Source organism: Suncus etruscus, chromosome 12 (genome assembly GCF_024139225.1).
Source record: "Suncus etruscus isolate mSunEtr1 chromosome 12, mSunEtr1.pri.cur, whole genome shotgun sequence".
NCBI classification, from domain to species: Eukaryota; Metazoa; Chordata; class Mammalia; order Eulipotyphla; family Soricidae; genus Suncus; species Suncus etruscus.
The window spans coordinates 25,521,211-25,542,432 of record NC_064859.1 but is presented as its reverse complement, the minus strand read 5'-3'; the positions used below and the strand labels follow the sequence as shown (position 1 = coordinate 25,542,432).

General features: G+C 40.0%; 1 non-coding gene across 1 annotated transcript; it reads right to left on the bottom strand.

Annotated features, from left to right (window-relative positions):
- Positions 1-9,452: 9,452 nt before the first annotated feature.
- LOC126025352 (U1 spliceosomal RNA) lies at positions 9,453-9,616 on the bottom strand. Its single transcript, XR_007501363.1, has one exon. It is a non-coding gene; the product is annotated as a U1 spliceosomal RNA (small nuclear RNA).
- Between the last annotated feature and the right edge of the window lie 11,606 nt (positions 9,617-21,222).

Here is a 21,222-nt window from a genome sequence, read left to right as displayed (position 1 = left end):
TGAAAAACAATATGAACATTTCTAAAAAAAAAAAGACAAAAAACAAAAAAAACCTAGGACTTGAGCTTTCATATGACCCAGAAATTTTACATCGGTCATCTCATGTGTCAAAAGAACTATTCTAAAAGAACATTTGCACTTCTATGTCCATTGCAGCACTATACACAATAGTCAAAAACTGGAAACAATCCAAATGTCCAAGATTATATGACTGAATAAAGAAACTACCGTGCATGTAAACAATTAACCACTACTTGTTTGTAAGAAAAAATGAAATTACAAATTTTCATGAAGGGTGATGCCAGAATTGTTCATGTATAAAACCCTATTAATAACTGTTTATAAACCACAGAACTCAAAATAAATAAAATCTAGGGCCAGAGAGTTAGCATGGAGGTAGGGCATTTGCCTTGCATGCAAAAGAATGGTGGTTCGAGTCCCGGCATCCCAAATGGGATGCCGAGCCTGCCAGGAGCAATTTCTGAGTCTAGAGCCAGAAGTAATCCCTAAGCGCTGCCGGTATGACCCTAAAACAAAACAAACAAACAAACAAAGAAATAAAATAAATAAAATCTAAATAAATCTTGGCTAGAACAATAATAAGAGGGTAGGGTACTTACCTGCATATAGCTGACCCAAGTTTGAACCTCGGTACCCCACATATGCCCCCAAGTCTCACGAGGAGCGATCCTGAGATCCCTGAATACATAGCCAGGAGTAATTCCTGAGTACCATCAGATGAGCCTCCCTCAAAAAAATATTTTAGGCCAGCACCCCTATTTTCCTGTCTTCTGTGCTGTGCTGCATTCTCGGCCTGATTTCATCCTGTGTGTGGCTCATCTGTGGACGGCTAGCCTTCCCTGGAGGTGAGTTTACACGCCCAGAAAGGGGAAGCCGCTAAACTCTGCTGGAACTCAGATGCCAGCACCCCTATCTGCCTGTCCTCTGTGATGTGCTGCATTCTCGGCCTGATTTCATCCTGTGTGTGGCTCATCAGCAGACAGCAAGCCTTCCCTGGAGGTGAGTTTACCCGCCCAGAAAGGGAGGAGCCAGAGGAGCACGGCTGTTCCAATTCACTACGCAGTCGCGCACATCATTTAGCCAATGAATACAACCACAACACGTAGAAAAACCCACAATACAAGTATGACAATGGGGAAACAATGCAGGCCAGCGCCAGACATAGAGAATGAAGACGGCAACTCAGATGACCAGAACATGACCAACCTACTAGTCAGTCTTTCAGATAAGGAGTTTAGAGTCGAAATATGGAAGATGTTCAAAGAACTCAAAGAAAGTATAGAAGAAAACACTAAAAAGAACCAAGAGAATATGAAGATAAAAATGAGAAAACACCAAACTGAAATTTCAGATCAAATAACAGGTCTGAAAAACTCAGTAGATGAATTGAAGAAAAACATGGAGAGCTTTCCCACGGGTTAACAGCGGCTGAGGATAGAATTAGTACATTGGAAGATGAGAAAAATAACAACTCCATACAGCAGAAGAGTCTGGAAAAAAGCCTTAAAGCAAATGATCAAACAATGGAAAAATTACTCAAAGAATGGGAACAGATGAAAATAGAAGTTTATGATAAGCTCAACAGAAACAACTTAAGAATCATTGGAGTCCCAGAGACCCAGGAAGAAAATCTCCAGGAAGAAAATCTCCAGGAAGAATTAACGATCAAGAACATCATTAAAGAGAAACTACCAGAGCTAAAGAATACAGGAGACCAAATCCTGCATGCCCGAAGAGTACCAACTAAAAGAGACCCCAGAAAAAACACCCCAAGACACATCCTAGTCACAATGACGAACCCCATAAATAGAGACAAAATTCTGAAAGTAGCAAGATCAAAAAAAGAAATTACATTCAAGGGAACATCCTTGAGATTTACCGCAGACCTATCACAGGAAACACTCAAGGCCAGAAGGCAGTGGTGGGACATAGTGACAAAACTCAATGAAATAAATACTTTGCCTAGAATACTGCACCGAGCAAAACTCACTTTCAGGTTTGAAGGAAGAATACATGGTTTCACAGACAAACAACAGCTCAAAAACTTTATAGAATCAAAACCAGTCTTAAAAGAAAAACAAACTGACAGACCTAATTTATGACAAGACTGACCAACAGAGACACCAAACGTTGATAGAAAAATGGCACTAAATGCCAGGACAATTCTTTCTCACAATGTCAATGGACTAAATGCACCAGTTAAGAGACACAGATTGGCTAAATGGATCAAAAAACTCAACCCAACCTTCTGCCCACAAGAAACGCACCTGAATAGTCAGAACAAGCATAGACTCAAAATAAAAAGCTGGAGGAAAATCATACAAGCAAACAACACCCATAAAAAAGCTGGAGTGCCCATACTAATATCAGATGATGCAAACTTTATACTCAGGAAAGTTATAAGGGACAAAGATGGACATTTTGTATTAATCAAGGGATTTGTACAGCAGGAAGAAATCACTCTCCTAAACATATATGCACCGAATGATGGGCCAACAAAATATTTAATACAATTGTTGACAAATATGAAAAATACTATCAATAACAACACAATAATTGTGGGAGACCTCAACACAGCATTGTCAACACTTTATAGGTCAAGCAAACTGAAACCCAACAAGAATGTTCTAGTCCTAAAAAGAGAAATGGAATAAAGAGGCCTAGTAGATATATATAGGACAGTCCAGCCCCAGAAACATAGATACACACTCTTCTCTAATGTACATGGGACATTCTCCAGGATAGACTACATGCTAGCACATAAAACATACCTCCACAATATCAAGAGGATAGAAATTTTGCAGGCTACCTTCACTGACCAAAAGGCTCTGAAATTATTTGTGAACTACAAAAGGACACAGAAGAAAAACTTAAATACCTGGAAGTTAAAAAGCCTAATACTTAATAACCAGTGGGTCCAAGATAAAATTAAAGAGGAAATCAAAATATTCCTGGAAACAAATGACAATAGAGACAAAACTATCAGAATTTATGGGACACAGCAAATGCAGTACTGAGAGGAAAATTTATAGCTTTGCAAGCACACATCAAGAAAGAAGAAGGGACATACCTGAAGAGCTTAATGACGCAACTCATAGAATTAGAAAGTACTCAACAAAAGGAACCAAAAATAGGGAGACAGAAGGAAATAACAAAGCTGAGAGCAGAAATCAATGAAGTGGAAATCCAGAAAACAATCCGAAAGATCAACAAAAGCAGAAGTTGGTTCTTTGAAAAAAATAAACAAGATTGATAGACCACTGACAAAACTAACAACAAGGAGAGAGAGAGAAACTTGATATCTCGTATTAGAAATGAAAAAGGAGAGATCACTACTGATATGGCAGAGATTCAAAGGGTAATCAGAAACTACTTTGAGAAACTATGCCACTAAAAATGAGAACCTGAAAGAAATGGATAAATTCTTGGACTCTTATAATCTTCCACAGTTGAATGAAGAGGATGTAGCATATCTAAACAACCCCATCACTACTGAGGAAATTAAGACAGTAATCAAATGTCTGCCCAAAAACAAAAGTCCAGGCCCAGATGTATTTACTAATGAATTCTTTCAAACCTTTCAAGAGGAACTTCTACCAATCCTGGCAAGACTCTTTCATGAAATCGAAAAAACAGGAACACTTCCAAATAGCTTATATGAAGTCAACATCACCTTGATACATAAACCAGGCAGAGATGCTACCAAATAAGAAAATTACAGACCAATATCGCTGATGAATGCAGATGCAAAGATCCTCAATGAAATCCTGGCAAATAGGATTCAATACCTCATTAAGAAGATCATCCACTATGACCAAGTAGGTTTCATCCCAGGAATGCAAGGCTGGTTTAACATCCATAAATCTATCAACATAATACACAACATCAACAAAAAGAAAAAGAAAAATCATATGATCATATCAATATATGCAGAGAAAGCATTTGATAAGGTCCAACACCCATTCTTGATCACAACCCTCAGCAATATGGGAATGAAAGGAACCTTTTTCAATATATGTAAGGCCATCTATGACAAGCTAGTGGCAAATATTATCCTCAATGGAGAAAAACTAAAAGCTTTCCCTCTAAATTCTGGCACAAGACAAGGCTGTCCTCTCTCACCACTCCTATTCAACATAGCACTGGAAGTACTTGCTATAGTGATTAGGCAAGAAAAAGATAGCAAGGGAATCCAGATAGGAAAGGAAACAGTCAAGCTCTCGCTGTTTGCAGATGACATGATACTCTACTTAGAAAACCCTAAAGACTCTACCAAAAAACTTCTAGAAACAATAGACTCATATAGCAAGGTGGCAGGCTACAAAATTAACACAAAAAAACTAATGGCCTTCCTATACACCAATAGTAATAAGGAAGAAATGGACATTAAGAAAAGAACCCCATTCACAATAGTGCCACACAAACTCAAATATCTTAGAATCAACTTCACTAAAAATATGAAGGACCTATACAAAAAAAACTATAAAACTCTGCTCCAAGAAATAAGAGAGGACATGCAGAAATGGAAGCACATACCCTGCTCATGGATTGGCAGGATTAACATCATCAAAATGGCAATACTCCCCAAAGCATTGTATAGATTTAATGTGATCCCTCTAAAGATACCCATGACATTCTTCAAAGAAGTGGATCAGGCACTTTTGAAATTCATTTGGAACAATAAACACCCTCGAATAGCTAAAGCAATCATTGGGAAAAAGAATATGGGAGGAATTACTTTCCCCAACTTTAAACTTTACTACAAAGTGATAGTTATCAAAACAGCATGGTATTGGAATAAATACAGGCCCTTAGATCAGTGGAATAGGCTTGAATACTCAGAAAATGTTCCCCAGACATACAATCACCTAATTTTTGATAAAGGAGCAAAAAATCCTAAATAGAGAAAAGAAAGCCTCTTCAACAAGTGGTGTTGGCACAACTGGCTAGCCACTTGCAAAAAAAATTGAACTTAGACCCCCAGTTAACCTCATGTATGAAGGTAAAATCCAAATGGATTAAAGACCTCGATATCAGCCCCAAAACCATAAGATATTTAGAACAACACATAGGCAAAACATTCCAGGACATTGAGACTACAAGAATCTTCAAGGAGGAAACTGCACTCTCCGAACAAGTGAAAGCAGAGATTAACAGATGGGCATATATTAAGCTGAGAAGCTTCTGCTCCTCAAAGGAAATAGTGCCCAGGATGCAAGAGCCACCCACTGAGTGGGAGAAACTATTCACCCAATACCCATCAGATAAGGGGCTAATCTCCAAAACATACAAGGCACTGACAGAACTTTACAAGAAAAAAACAGCTAATCCCATCAACAAATGGGGAGAAGAAATGAAAGACGCTTTGATAAAAAAGAAATACAAATGACCAAAAGGCACATGAAAAAATGCTCCTCGTCACTAATCATCAGGGAGATGCAAATCAGAACAATGATGAGATACCACCTCACACCACAGAGAATGGCACACACCACAAAGAATGAGAATAAACAGTGTTGGCGGGGATGTGGAGAGAAAGGAACTCTTATCCACTGCTGGTGGGAATGCCGTCTAGTTCAACCTTTATGGAAAGCGATATGGAGATTCCTCCAAAAACTGGAAATAGAGCTCCCATATGATCCAGCTATACCACTCCTAGGAATATACCCTAGGAACAAAAAATACAACACAAAAACCCCTTCCTTACACCTATATTCATTGCAGCACTATTTACCATAGCAAGACTCTGGAAACAGCCAAGATACCCTCCAACCGACGAATGGCTAAAGAAACTGTGGTACATATACAAAATGGAATATTATGCATCTGTCAGGAGAGATAAAGTCATGAAATTTTCCTATACATGGATGTACATGGAATCTATTATGCTGAGTGAAATAAGTCAGAGAGAGAGAAACGCAGAATGGTCTCACTCATCTATGGGTTTTAAGAAAAATGAAAGACATTCTTGCAATAATAATTTTCAGACACAAAAGAGAGAAGTGCTGGAAGTTACAGCTCACCTCATGAAGCTCACCACAAACAGAGATGAGTTTTGTTAGAGAAATAACTACATTTTGAACTATCCTAATAATGAGAATGTATGAAGGAAATAGAAAGCCTGTCTAGAGTACAGGCGGGGGTTGGGTGGGGAGCAGGGAGACTTGGGACATTGGTGATGAGAATGTTGCACTGGTGATGGGTGGTGTTCTTTACATGACTGAAACCCAAACAACACAATCATGTATGTAATCAAGGTGTTTAAATAAAAAATATATTAAAAATTTTAGAAAATGTTTTAATCTTTTCCTCAGACCAGAGTACAACAGGTAAGGCATTTACCTTGCAATGCAGTTGACCCAGGTTCAATTCCAGGAGTCCTATATGGTCTTTAGAGCCTCATAAAAAGTGGTCCCTGAGAGTAGAGCCAGGAATAAGACCTGAGCACCAGGAATAAACCCAAAACTCAAAGAAAATCTTTTCCTCTAAGATCAAGAACAAAGCAAGGCTGCCAGCTCTCACCACTCCTATCCAATACATAATCTGAAACCCTAGCAAGGGTAACTGGTCAACAACAAGTAATAAAAGAAATCCAAATAAGGAAAAAGAAACATTAAAATAATCCCTGTAGATAATATGATCTCATATACAAATGACCTAAAGAAAAAAAGTCCTACCAGAAAACTTTTAGATCAATCAACAACTTCAATAAATGCCAAGATTCAAAACCAACATAGAGAATGTCTGAAATAGGGGCCAGAGATATAGCACAGCAATATGACGTTTGCCTTGCACTCGGGTGATCCAGGATGGACCTCAGTTCAATCCCCAGCGTCCCATATGGTCCCCAAGCCAGGAGAGATTTCTGAGCTCATAGACAGGAGTAACCCCTGAGCGTCACTGAGTGTGCATCCCCTCACCAAAAAAATGTCTGAAATAAACAATCTCAGTGATAATTGCTCCCATAAGATAAATATTAAAGTATGAATTTGGCTTTTACCCCTTTCCTTTTGTTGTAGTTTCCAAGGGTCTCATTCTTGGTTGTGAAGTTTGCACACACTGGGAAGTCAAACATTCATAGAATGGAGAAACACACCAGCAGTGCTGGGGTCAAACTCAACAAATGTGGTCCAGCACCAAGATCAAATTCACAGCCTCATGCATGCAACACAGGTGCTCTATCCCTAAGCCACATCTCAGGCCTGATGCATAAATTTTACAGAGGGAACTGATTGATAATACAGTGGGTTGAGCCTTTGCCATTCACAGAGCTGACCCAGATTCAGTCCCCGACATCCCATATGCCCCTCAAGCACCACTATGAGTAATTTCTGAGTGCAGAGCCAGAAGTAAGCCCTGAGTATTGCCATGTGTGGCCCAAAAACAAAACAAAATTAGGGGAAGTCAAAGGTCAAAATTAGGGGAAGTCAAAGGTCAGTGAAAAAATTTGCTAGGACTTTCATAAGGAAACCAAAGAACACATAAAAATACATGTAAAGATATATTAATGATTTGGGGAAAATTATGAAAATGTCCACGATACCAAACACTAACTCTAGAGCCAATACAGTTCCTATCAAAATTTCAATGGTGTTTTTTTTACATAAATTGAAAAAAATCCTAAAATTCCTATGGAACCACAAAGACCCAAAATAGACAAAACAATTTTAAAAAGAACAAAACTGTAGACATAATACTTCCTGATTTCAAGCTACCATCATAAATTATTTGACTTACAATTCTCAACTTTACACTGTGCCAACGCAATATTTTCACTATAAGGCTTACTTCAAATTATGAGCTTTTTTTCCACAGACTCGTGAGATATAATACAACATTCTAGTAAAGCTGCGGAACAGCAGCCAGCCACCATTCTCTGTCAGTCACTTGGATACAAGGGAAAGCAAGCAATGTAGACTAGTTTACATCTCCAGAATAGTATTCAATAAAGCATATAATATTTCCAGCGCTTCATTTTTAAAATAGGCTTTATGTTCAATGATTATGCCCAACTTTAGTCTAATGTAAGTTGTTCTGAGCACATTTAAGGTAAATTAGGCTAAGCTATGATGTTGAAATAGATATGTATATGTGGTCCAGAGAAATAGTACAGGGGTTAAGACGTAAGCTTTCATATGGTTGACCTAGGTTCAATCCTTAGCACTATATATAGTCCCTTCAGCTCAGGAATGATTCCTGAGCACAGAGCCAAGAGTGTATATGACACTTCAAGCATATGTGTGATTCCCCCCCCCCCCATCACAATAAGAGCAATAGAAAATAAAAGGGAAATATTCAATGCTACTTGTCACCAAAGAAATGTAAATCAAACCACACTCCTTATCTACATCAGTATCCATGTCACTTCCTATCTGTTAGAATTATCAAATGACAGAGAAATAGATGAAGGTGTGTAGAAAAGGAAGTCTTGTGCTTGAGCTGATGGAAGAGGAAACACAAATGTAGATTTGTGACATTAGTGGTGCCTGATCATCAGGCATGTCTTGTATCTAACTACTATATATGCTGGAATTGTACATGTATACAAAACATTTCTCTCCCTTTCTTCCACCTATGTATGACTCTATTTCCATTCCCCATCTATCCTCTCACTGAATAAACTGTAGGATTGCTCACCTATTGGTGCAATATTTCCAGTCTCTTCCATTATCATAGTGGAGAGATTATTATTTGTATCTTAGGCAATAAAGTTTTGCATCTGCATTATATCATCATATGATAAACATAGTTCAAATAGGCATATTTAACATGAATATGGAAAGCATGTGTATAGTTTAGGGGGTTAAAATATACCAGACCAGAATAGGGATAGATCTGCTCCCGTTTTCTCTTTACAATAGCTTTACAATATAGCTGGAGTTTTTTGGACTTTGGTATTTGGGAGAGGTTGACAGAGAGTGTGTTACTGGGTTTACTTTTGTTGATTTGTTCATTTGTTGATAACAGGGTTAATAGGTTGGTTAGTAGTGATTTGTTTTCCTCAGTTAGTTTATTTCTCAAATCTGAATAGAACAGACTGTGTGTGTGTGTGTGTGTGTGTGTGAGAGAGAGAGAGAGAGAGAGAGAGAGAGAGAGAGAGAGAGAGAGAGAGAGAGAGAGAGAGAGAGAGAGTGGTTGATGGGGCTGGGAGTGGTGGGAGGCCTCCCAGGATCACTCAGCAGGCCCAAGATCCACTTATGAAAATAGGCCAATGGGGCAAAGATTCATGGCTAGGGCTCAAAGATAATGTTCCCTGGTCTGCATGGAAAGAAACCATATGGTGCCAGGGTTCAAACTCAGTCCCAATACATGCCCAATACATGCTCCTTAACAGCTAAACTATCTCCCTGATCACACTTTTTCGTGGTAGATTTTTTTCACCAGTTACAATATTTTATTTTTTATTGAAAACATATTTCTTTTTTTTCCCTTGGGGGATAGCGCGCACGCAGTCCCCCACTACCATAAATTACACAGTCAAGTTTCCCACATTTGGGGAAATTACAGGGGTCAGCACACCCAGAGTGCAATGGGCGAGCCTCACCCTGGGGAAAACACCTTCGTGATCATGGAATCGCCCCTGCCAGGTAAGTATTGAAAACATATCTTCAACTGATCTTAAATTTTCTTTTTTTTTTCACCAAGGAAGAGCTTTTTTATTATAATAATTTTGGGTTAAATTTTAATGTAAAAATTCAGATTTTTATAACTAAATTAGTGTTTTACATCATTCACAATTCATGCAGTAAAATATAGAAAGCATTTTGTTTATTAAGTTGTTTTACTATGGTTTAATTTCTTTTTCTTTTCTTATTAATATCTTTATTTAAACACCTTGATTTCAAAAAATGATTGATTAGGTTTCAGTCATGTAAAGAACACCACCCATCACCAGTGCAACATTTCCATCACCAATGTCCCAAATCTCCCTCCTCCCCACTCCACCCCCACCTGTACTCTACTTCCCTCATTCATTCATTCACATTGTTTTTTTGTTTTTTTTTTATCTTTTTTTTTTATTTATTTAAACACCTTAATTACATACATGATTGTGTTTGGGTTTCAGTCATGTAAAGAACACCACCCATCACCAGTGCAACATTCCCATCACCAATGTCCCAAGTCTCCCTTCGCCCCACCCGACCCCCGCCTGTACTCTAGACAGGCTCTCCATTTTCCTCATACATTCTCATTATTAGGACAGTTCAAAATGTAGTTATTTCCCTAACTAAACTCATCACTCTTTGTGGTGAGCTTCCTGAGGTGAGCTGGAACTTCCAGCTCTTTTCTCTTTTGTGTCTGAAAATTATTATTACAAGGGTGTCTTTCATTTTTCTTAAAACCCATAGATGAATGAGACCATTCTGCGTTTTTCTCTCTCTCTCTCTGACTTATTTCACTCAGCATAATAGATTCCGTGTACATCCATGTATAGGAAAATTTCATGACTTCATCTCTCCTGACAGCTGCATAATATTCCATTGTGTATATGTACCACAGTTTATTTAGCCATTCGTCTGTTGAAGGGCAACTTGGTTGTTTCCAGAGTCTTGCTATGGTAAATAGTGCTGCAATGAATATAGGTGTAAGGAAGAGGTTTTTGTATTGTATTTTTGTGTTCTTAGGGTATATTCCTAGGAGTGGTATATCTGGATCGTATGGGAGCTCGATTTCCAGTTTTTGGAGGAATCTCCATATCGCTTTCCATAAAGGTTGAACTAGACGGCATTCCCACCAGCAGTGGATAAGAGTTCCTTTCTCTCCACATCCCCGCCAACACTGTTTATTCTCATTCTTTGTGATGTGTGCCATTCTCTGGGGTGTGAGGTGGTATCTCATCGTTGTTTTGATTTGCATTTCCCTGATGATTAGTGATGTGGAGCATTTTTTCATGTGTCTTTTGGCCATGTGTATTTCTTCTTTGTCAAAGTGTCTGTTCATTTCTTCTCCCCATTTTTTGATGGGGTTAGATGTTTTTTTCTTGTAAAGTTCTGTCAGTGCCTTGTATATTTTGGAGATTAGCCCCTTATCTGATGGGTATTGGGTGAATAGTTTCTCCCACTCAGTGGGTGGCTCTTGTATCCTGGGCACTATTTCCTTTGAGGTGCAGAAGCTTCTCAGCTTAATATATTCCCATCTGTTAATCTCTGCTTTCACTTGCTTGGAGAGTGCAGTTTCCTCCTTGAAGATGCCTGTAATGTCCTGGAGTGTTTTGCCTATGTGCTGTTCTATATATCTTATGGTTTTGGGGCTGATATCGAGGTCTTTAATCCATTTGGATTTTACATTCGTACATGATGTTAGCTGGGGTCTAAGTTCAATTTTTTGCAAGTGGCTATCCAATTGTGCCAACACCACTTGTTGAAGAGGCTTTCCCTGCTCCATTTAGGATTTCCTGCTCCTTTATCAAAAATTAGGTGGTTGTATGTCTGGGGAACATTTTCTGAGTATTGAAGCCTATTCCACTGATCTGAGGACCTATCCTTATTCCAATACCATGCTGTTTTGATAACTGTTGCTTTGTAGTACAGTTTAAAGTTGGGGAAAGTAATTCCTCCCATATTCTTTTTCCCAATGATTGCTTTAGCTATTCGAGGGTGTTTATTGTTCCAAATGAATTTCAAAAGTGTCTGATCCACTTCTTTGAAGAATGTCATGGGTATCTTTAGAGGGATGGCATTAAATCTGTATAATGCCTTGGGGAGTATTGCCATTTTGATGATGTTAATCCTGCCAATCCATGAGCAGGGTATGCATTTCCATTTCCGTGTGTCCTCTCTTATTTCTTGGAGCAGAGTTTTATAGTTTTCTTTGTATAGGTCCTTCACATATTTAGTCAAGTTGATTCCAAGATATTTGAGTTTGTGTGGCACTATTGTGAATGGGGTTGTTTTCTTAATGTCCATTTCATCCTTATTACTATTGGTGTATAGAAAGGCCATTGAGTTTTGTGTGTTAATTTTGTAGCCTGCCACCTTGCTATATGAGTCTATTGTTTCTAGAAGCTTTTTGATAGAGTCTTTAGGGTTTTCTAAGTAGAGTATCATGTCATCTGCAAACAGTGAGAGCTTGACTTCTTCCTTTCCTATCTGGATTCCCTTGATATCCTTTTCTTGCCTAATCACTATAGCAAGTACTTCCAGTGCTATGTTGAATAGGAATGGTGAGAGAGGACAGCCTTATCTTGTGCCAGAATTTAGAGAGAAGGCTTTCAGTTTTTCTCCATTGAGGATAATATTTGCCACTGGCTTGTGGTAGATGGCCTTCACTATATTGAGAAAGGTACTCTCCATTCCCATCTTGCTGAGAGTTTTGATCAAGAATGGGTGTTGGACCTTATCAAATGCTTTCTCTGCATCTATTGATATGATCATGTGGTTTTTATTTTTCTTGTTATTGATGTTGTGTATTATGTTGATAGATTTACGGATGTTAAACCAGCCTTGCATTCCTGGGATGAAACCTACTTGATCGTAGTGGATGATCTTTTTAACGAGGCATTGAATCCTATTTGCCAGGATTTTGTTGAGGATCTTTGCATCTGCATTCATCAGTGATATTGGTCTGTAATTTTCTTTTTTTGTAGTGTCTCTGTCTGGTTTAGGTATCAAGGTGATGTTGGCTTCATAAAAGCTATTTGGAAGTGTTTCTGTTTGTTCAATTTCATGAAAGAGTCTTGCCAAGATTAGCAGTAGTTCCTCTTGGAAAGTTTGATAGAATTCATTAGTGAATCCATCTGGACCTGGGCTTTTGTTTTTCGGCAGACATTTGATTACTGTTTTAATTTCATCAATGGTGATGGGGGTGTTTAGATATGCTACATCCTCTTCCTTCAACCGTGGAAGATTATAAGAGTCCAAGAATTTATCCATTTCTTCCAGGTTCTCATTTTTAGTGGCGTAGAGTTTTTCAAAGTAGTTTCTGATTACCCTTTGAATCTCTGTCATATCAGTAGTGATCTCTCCTTTTTCATTCCTGATACGAGTTATCAAGTTTCTCTCTCTCTCTTTCTTTGTTAGGTTTGCCAGTGGTCTATCAATCTTGTTTATTTTTTCAAAGAACCAACTTCTGCTTTCGTTGATCTTTCGGATTGTTTTTTGAGTTTCCACTTCGTTGATTTCTGCTCTCAGCTTTGTTATTTCCTTCTGTCTTCCTATTCTTGGGTCCTTTTGTTGAGCATTTTCTAGTTCTATTAGCTGTGTCATTAAGCTACTCAGGTAAGCTCCTTCTTCCTTCCTGATGTGTGCTTGCAAAGCTATAAATTTTCCTCTCAGTACTGCTTTTGCTGTGTCCCATAAGTTCTGATAGTTTGTGTCTTTATTGTCATTTGTTTCCAGGAACCTTTTTATTTCCTCCTTGATTTCATCTCGGACCCACTGGTTATTGAGCATGAGGCTGTTTAACTTCCAGGTGTTAAAGTGTTTCTTCTGAGTCCCTTTGGAGTTCACAAATAATTTCAGAGCCTTGTGGTCAGCGAAGGTAGTCTGCAAAATTTCTATCCTCTTGATCTTATGGAGGTATGTTTTATGTGCCAGCATGTAGTCTATCCTGGAGAATGTCCCATGTACATTGGAGAAGAATGTGTATCCAGGTTTCTGGGGATGGAGTGTCCTATATATATCCACTAGGCCTCTTTCTTCCATTTCTCTCCTCAGGTCTAGTATATTCTTGTTGGGTTTCAGTCTGGTTGACCTATCCAGTGTTGACAAAGCCGTGTTAAGGTCCCCCACAATTATTGTGTTGTTGTTGATATTATTTTTCAAATTTGTCAACAGTTGTATTAAATATTTTGCTGGCCCCTCATTCGGTGCATATATGTTTAGGAGAGTGAATTCTTCCTGCTCTACGTACCCCTTGATTAATATAAAATGTCCGTCTTTGTCCCTTACAACCTTCCTGAGTATAAAGTTTGCATTATCTGATATTAGTATGGCCACTCCAGCTTTTTTATGGGTGTTGTTTGCTTGGATAATTTTTCTCCAGCCTTTTATTTTGAGTCTATGCTTGTTCTGACTATTCAGGTGCGTTTCTTGTAGGCAGCAGAAGGTTGGATTGAGTTTTTTTATCCATTTAGCCACTCTGTGTCTCTTAACTGGTGCATTTAGTCCATTGACGTTGAGAGAAAGAATTGTCCTGGGATTTAACGCCATCTTTTTTTCAAAATTTGGTGTGTCTTTTGGGTAGTCTTGTCTTAGATTAGGTCTTTCAGTTTTTCTCTTAAGACTGGTTTTGTGTCTGTGAAGTTTCTGAGCTGTTTTTTGTCTGTGAAACCATGTATTCTTCCGTCAAACCGGAAAGTGAGTTTTGCTGTGTATAGTATTCTGGGTGAAGCATTCATTTCATTCAGTCTTGTCACAATATCCCACCACTGCTTTCTGGCATTGAGTGTTTCTGGTGACAGGTTTGCTGTAAATCTCAGGGAAGCTTACTTGAACGTGATTTCCCCTTTTGATCTTGCTGTTTTCAGAATTCTGTCTCTATCTGTGGGATTTGTCATTGTGACTAGGATGTGTCTTGGGGTGGTTTTTCTGGGGTCTCTTTTGGTTGGTACTCTTCGGGCATGCAGGATTTGATCACATATATTCTTTAGCTCTGGAAGTTTCTCTTTAATGATGTTCTTGACCGTTGATTCTTCCTGGAAATTTTCTTCCTGGGTCTCTGGGACTCCAATGATTCTTAAGTTGTTTCTGTTGATCTTATCATAGACTTCTATTTTCATCTGTTCCCATTCTTTGACTAATTTTTCCATTGTCTGCTCATTTGCTTTAAGTTTTTTGTCCAATCTCTCCTGCTGTATGGAATTGTTATGTATCTCATCTTCCACAGCACCAAGTCTATTCTCAGCTTCTGATACCCTGTCCCAGAGCTTATCCATTTTGTCATTCACTTCGTTTACTGACTTTTTCAGTCCTGTTAGTTGACATGTTATTTCAGTTTGGAGTTTTGTGATTTCTGTCTTCATATTTTCTTGGTTCTTATTAGTGTTCTGTTCAACTCGATCCATGGTTTCTTGGAGTCCGTTGAGCATCTTCCATATTGCTAGTCTAAAGTCCTTATCTGAGAGGTTGATTAGTTGGTTGGTCATTATCTGGTCCTCAGAATTGTCATCTTCATTCTCTATGTCTGATGCTGGCCTGCGTTGTTTCCCCATTGTCACACTTGTATTGTGGGTTTTTCTACGTGTTGTGGTGGTATTCATTGTCTATATGATGCAGGCAGCACACTCCTCTGGCTCCTCCCTTTCTGGATGGGCTGACTTGCCTCTAAGGGAGGGGAGTCCTCCGTGGATGAAGCCTCACACTGGGTCAAATCTTAGGCCCAAGCATGCAACAGAGAAGACAGTCCGGAGAGAAATGTTTGCTTCTGTGGTATAGCGCCGTTCTTAGTGTGATTTTTCCTTCTTGTTGCAATGGAGTTCTTTCCTTAGAAAGAGTACATGGCCGCGTAGCGAAGCGGAGCGGCCGTGCTCCGCTGGAGCCTCTTTTTGCCCCACTCGCAAGAGTTTCACGCAAGAGGACAGTAGACAGACATAGACAGGTCACACTCACAGTTTTTCACAGTTGGGCCCCACTGGGCTGGTGTACTTTCACGGATTTTCCCCGCCTGGTGTCACACACAGGGAGCCGGCTTTTGCAAAGCTAAGCCGGTTTTCATGCTCTGTAGTCCCTCCCTGAAAATGGCGTCTGGTCGAGCGAGGTTTCTGGAGCCTCTTTTTGCCCCACTCGCAAGAGTTTCACGCAAGAGGACAGTAGACAGACATAGACAGGTCACACTCACAGTTTTTCACAGTTGGGCCCCACTGGGCCGGTGTACTTTCGCGGATTTTCCCCGCCTGGTGTCACACACAGGGACGGCTTTTGCAAAGCTAAGCCGGTTTTCATGCTCTGTAGTCCCTCCCTGAAAATGGCGTCTGGGCGAGCGAGGTTTCTGGAGCCTCTTTTTGCCCCACTCGCAAGAGTTTCATGCAAGAGGACAGTAGACAGACATAGACAGGTCACACTCACAGTTTTTCACAGTTGGGCCCCACTGGGCCGGTGTACTTTTGCGGATTTTCCCCGCCTGGTGTCATACACAGGGAGCCGGCTTTTGCAAAGCTAAGCTGGTTTTCATGCTCTGTAGTCCCTCCCTGACTCATTCACATTGTTATAATAGTTCTGAATGCAGTTATTTCTCTAACTGCACTCATCACTCTTTGTGGTGATCTTAAAATTTTAACCATTTGATTGTTTCATTTCACATGTGACTGGTGAGACTTTTCCGTCTGTTTCAGTGTGTCCCAGCACTGTTACAGTCAGGATTGGTCTTTTTTTGTTTTGTTTTGTTTTGTTTTTGTTTTTGTTTTTGGGCCACACCGGCGTTGCTCAGGGGTTACTCCTGGCTGTCTGCTCAGAAATAGCTCCTGGCAGGCACGGGGGACCATATGGGACACCGGGATTCGAACCAACCACCTTTGGTCCTGGATCGGATGCTTGCAAGGCAAACGCCACTGTGCTATCTCTCCTGGCCCTGGTCTTTTTCTTAACATTACAGAGCCCATTTTACGGACAATGCAGTGCACACTTAATCTCCAAATTTCCTAAATTTGGGGTATCTTTTTTTCTTATATTATTTTTCACATTTCACCTATCACTTAAAAGGTGCTGTTGTTGTTGTTGTTGTTGTTGTTTTAATTTTTAAATCTTTCATTTTTTTCACCCAAAGTGCAGACAACTTTGAACTTCCTGGGCATTTTTTCAGTCAAAAGTTAGATTTTTTTTTTCCTAGTCTTTCTTTTGTGTTTCAGTCAGCCCTGAAACTGCCCCACCTTTGTGTTTTCTGACTTGGGCGTCTGAATGGCCCTGGCCCAAAGCCCTCACTCTCATCTCTGCAGGGCCCTTCCCCCTGCCTGTTAAGTCACCCCCACACCCCTGGCTGGCTCCGACTCCGCTCACCACTTCCGGCTGTTTTTCCATTCCCTCTTCAGTTCCAGCAACTGGATTAATTTGGTTTTTGTTTCATCCCACGTGTCTCTGTGCTTGCTGTAGGAGGGGTTCCACAGTTGTTCACTCCCTTCAAGTGCCCTTTTCTCCATACAGGCCCTTGAAAACCCTAAAACCTCTTAGGGACAGACACAGGAACCAGATGCCTGAAGGGATGAGGAAAGATCCTGTCTACAGTAAAGTCTCCAAAATTGTGTCAGAACCTTTTTTGGAACAAAGAATCGGGCTTGTCTGGTGACTGACTGGACAGTTTCTGCTTAACAACCACCTTTCTGTTCTATGCTTAAACAAAATCGGAATGTTCCTTCACTGCCAATTCCAGAGGCTGAGATCATCCTCCCAAGGACCGGGGGAAGACATGAAGTCAGGAATCTTTTACACTGAAATGCATGTGAGACTGAATGGAACCTGTCCCCTTGAGAAAAAGACCATGGTGGGTGGGGAGGTGTCTCTTTGTTGTTACTATTATTGTTGTTGTTGCTTTGGAAAGTAGGTTTTTCTAAATTGAGGTTTGGGGTTTGTGTTTGTTTTCAGATTCGGATAAATTAGCCAAGGAAACATAGATCTTCATGGTCAGCAGGTTGAAAGGTCTAAATGGGCACTTTGACAGTGCTTGAGATGGTCTCTCCCCAACAGGACAGGCATGAGCAAACAAGAGGAAAATCAGCGAGCATCTCAGAAAACCAGAGTCATAAGAAAAGGGGTCCATCTTTTTAAGGTCTTGAGAGACACAAAGCCCTTAAAAACATCATCCCAAAGTGACACTTTTGTCCACACAGACCATGTTTCAGGGCCAGGTGTTGTATCTCTAAAATTCTATAATGCTGTTAACTATTATATCTAAAAAGGAGACAGGGACCGGAGAGATAACACAGCAGTAGGAAGTTTGCCTTGCATGCAGCCAATTCAGGACAGACAGTGGTTCAAATCCCAGCATCCCATATGGTCCCCCATGCTTGCCAGGAGTAATTTCTGAGCACAGAGCCAGTAGTAGCTGTTGAGAGCCTCAGGCTGTGATTCAAAAACAAACCAACAAAAGAGGAGGGGATAGTGTAGAAAGCACCACATCTATGTACAACAGGCTTAAGAGTAATCAGATATTATGTGTAGAACTCTCCTTCATAAAATTCTGGTCCTCTAAGCTTCCTAACCTCATTCCTTTGTGCTGTTTCCTTCGATCTTGTTCTTCAGGGTTCATGATCCTACTCACAACAACTGGCTCAAAGGAAAAGTTTGAGTGACGCATGTTGTCCACCTGAATAGCAGTTATTAATTAGGGGCAGATACTAATATTAGGCAGATATTAGTCAGCCAGAGAAGTTATCACTTAACAATTCTAATTTCAGTGAGCTAAAGATTTCTCTAAAATTAATGTGGCCTCAAACAAGATCTTTCAGCTCCAATTCCAAGTTCTTTCCAAACCTCACCAACTGTGCCTTAGAGCAAAGCTCTGGAGTCTCTCCTTTGGGCTCAAAGACTTGGCAAGGCTTCTCTGTGTGGTGAGCAGGTTCATATTTTACCACTTCTGCCTTTGGATGTAGGCACATGCAAACGCATGCGCGCGCTCACACACGCACACACACACACACACACACACACATACACACACACTTGCTAGAATCATAAGAAAATTTTAAAAAATGAGAAAATTCACTTATTTCCTATTAAGAAGTTCTTCCTCCTGGTGACATATCTTTGGACCGTTAGCTAATTCTTATCCCTTAGGAACAATAGAGCATCCCAGAAAAATAACCACAAGAATTTTCATAAGACAATTTCATCCACACTGATCCCAGCCCAAATACAGTAAACTCTTTTAAGGCTGTTTATTTCACTATAGCCACTTCTAGAAAGTCACTTAAGGCTGTCAATTGATATTACAGATATTAAGGCACTTGGTCTTGCACCAATGTACCTGTTTTGGTCCCTACCTATGGTTCTGTAAGCACTATCGGGAGTAATCTATAAACACCACTATGTGTGTCCAAAAAATGCCCCTAAAAATTAAGTTATTTGGGCACCATTCACAATTGCTGCAAAAAAAAAAAGTGAATTTGTGGACCTGTCTTTGTAATGCTAAACTATGCACCTTGGCAAGTCCTGACTCAAACCTGAGTGGATACTTAACACAGAGGAAACCAATCAATTGATTGGAATGAGCCAAATTCTTCCATTCACATGAGAGGCCAGAGAGCAGATGCTGGCTCTATTATGCCAGGCCAAGCAAAAGCTAGTCATTGAAGTATTGAGGTGATCCCAAGTGAGATGCACACAGACTCTCATAGACAAAGAGGGTTGCACTGTCCACTTACAGTCACCCAGAGCCAACCAGCTGCATAAGGACTGCTTCAGCTTATAGCCAGAGAAAACGTTGGAAGGGAAGAAGGAGAAACGAGGTGTTTCCAAGCTTCAAAACAAGTCTTCACAATCACAAGGCACCTAGTGCTGGATGCTGTTGCAGTGAGTGAAGAAAGAGAAGTATTTGGAGGGTAGCCACAAGTTTGAGAGAAACTAAGGGCCACAGAATGTGTAAAACGCTTCTTGGCTATTACCTCTTGTAGAGTTAATTTTCTCTTAGACTGGTTGATGATGGATTTTCAGAGCTCCCAGAGCGGGAAAGAGATTCCCATTCTCTTATCCCTTGGAATTGGGAAGCGATCCTGGCAATATTTATCCATGGCAAATAATCCACACAGACAGGAGGGTAAAAAGGCAAGAAGATTGGACTCAGAATCCTTTGTCAGCTTGCTAGCAGCTCCGCCAACTCACTGCCCAAAAGACCCAGTCCTCCTAGTTCGACACCTATTTATTAGGATCTGAATATTGCTCTCCACCTGGAAGGTCATAGGTGGGAAAGCAGGCAGGGAAACTAATATTGAAGAGAAATATTATAAAGACTTCCATATACTTAACAACCTCGCATTTATAGTGATATTACTGGAAGCTTTTTCTGAACTTCTTACCCCTTTGCTTTTACGTGCATATTTGTCTTCTCTATCCATAAAAAAAAGTCTTTTTAAACCGTAAGAAGAGTCTATTGTCCCTCTTGATTCTTCACAGATTTCGAGTTTCAGTCCCTTTTTCTCTTTCATCTTTTTCATTTTGTCTCCTCCCTCACAAAGCAGAGCCTTCCACGTCCTGTGTTGATCCTAAAAACAGAACCTCTGGTATACCTGGTCTCTCATCTCCTCCCTCCTCATCTTTAGTCACTCCCTCTTTGACTACAACTTCTTGTGTGCTGTAATGTGATCCACACGATTACAACCTAAAACCTCCTTCCTCAACACCAACTTTCTCTCTAACTACTCCCAATCTCCCTAGTTTTTCTGTGAGGCATCTATTATCACCTCTAATGTGCATTATCTAATCCATTATATAATATGGTATACTCCATTAATCCATTATAACCTCCAATCTGCATCTTCAGTTTTCACCTCTCACTGACCTCTCCTTTCATGAATTCTAACCCCACTATTTCATTGTCCTCACCATACAGTTTCCCTGATATAAAATTGAGTACCTACAGGGCCGGCAAGGTGGCGCTAGAGGTAAGGTGTCTGTCTGGCAAGCGCTAGCCAAGGAAGGACCTTGGTTCGATCCCCCAGCGTCCCATATGGTCGCCTCAAGCCAGGGGCAATTTCTGAGCGCTTAGCCAGGAGTAACCCTGAGCATCAAACAGGTGTGGTCCGAAAAAAAAAAAACACAAAAACAAAAAAAAATTTGAGTACCTCCAACATCACACATTCAGAAAAACCTCATTGACATCTCCCTTAGAGAGTTGAGTGTTCTCTCTCTTCCTCAAAAGCAGGCAACTTGGACTTTTTTCACTTTTTAACATTCTTTCTAAATGGTCTAAACCCAGCAGTTTTGAAGATTCCTGGTAGAATCAGAAACTCAGAGTCTGGCTCTAGTCTACACTGACCTATTAAATCAGAACCTGCATTTTAAGATACCCAAGTGACCATTTACACAAAATAAAATATGAAAATGCTAGTTTATGGCACAGACATTCCCACCAGACTAAAAGTAAGCATTCCTATGAAACCTTTTCTGAGTGAAAATGGCATGTAAGAAGAGTAAGTCTAACATTACTTTTTGTTTGTTTGTTTGTTTGTTTGTTTTTTCGGGCCACACCCATTTGATGCTCAGGGGTTACTCCTGGCTAAGCACTCAGAAATCATCCCTGGCTTGGGGAGACCATATGGGACGCCAGGGGATCAAA